Source organism: Oratosquilla oratoria, chromosome 13, assembly GCF_046742065.1.
Source record: "Oratosquilla oratoria isolate Oo_2021 chromosome 13, ASM4674206v1, whole genome shotgun sequence".
Lineage (NCBI taxonomy): Eukaryota > Metazoa > Arthropoda > Malacostraca > Stomatopoda > Squillidae > Oratosquilla > Oratosquilla oratoria.
The window spans coordinates 64,346,951-64,347,796 of record NC_134789.1 but is presented as its reverse complement, the minus strand read 5'-3'; positions in this window follow the sequence as shown (position 1 = coordinate 64,347,796).

The following is an 846-nucleotide window of genomic DNA, read 5'->3' as shown; positions in this document are numbered from 1 at the left end:
GTCGGCATGCTCCGCCTTTGTAATCCTTTGTATATATATATATATATATATATGTATATGTGTATATATATATATATATATATATATATGTTGATAAATTGTTTAAGACAAATGAGAGAGTGATAGGTGGGGAAGGGTAAACGAAGATGGGCTAAGAATACATTTATTGTTCTTACGTTTCGGTTATTATAACCTTCCTCAGAGAACTTGTTACAGAACATCTTGGTCACAACATTTATACCCGTAGTGGGGGAACTTGTGAAGCTTCGAGTGTCAGGTTTTTTCTAACGCATTTATTATTAAGAGACTGGCTGCTTTAGATAGGCATATAAATCCTTCTCTGTCGTTATTATTTTCTTTGACATTTATATGTGCAGCTTCAACTGTCTTTCTCATCTTCTTTTTTAATCCTTTGTGTAAAATTTCAACTTTACTCCATTCGGGAAGGTTGTTGCATATTTCGAGGTGGCGGACCAGGGAGTTGGACGTTCTGTGTGCTTTTAAATCATAGGAACATAGGAATGATTTTTGATATTTGGAATCAGTTTTGTGGCTCGCCGTTGTACTTTTTCCAGTCTGTCAATGTCTTTAATGAGATTCGGTGACCATACGGAAACAGCATATTCCAAATGTGGACGAACTAACGATTTATATAGCTTGTTAATGAGTGATGGACTTTTGAAATCAAAAGATCGCGCAATCAATCCCAGAATCTTATTTGCTTTCTCAGAGGCTGAAATACACTGCTTGGATGATTTGAGATCGTTACTGATAATTACGCCGAGATCTTTTTCACTATCCACTTTTGTTAACGAATTTCCAAATAACTTGTAATCGTACTTACTG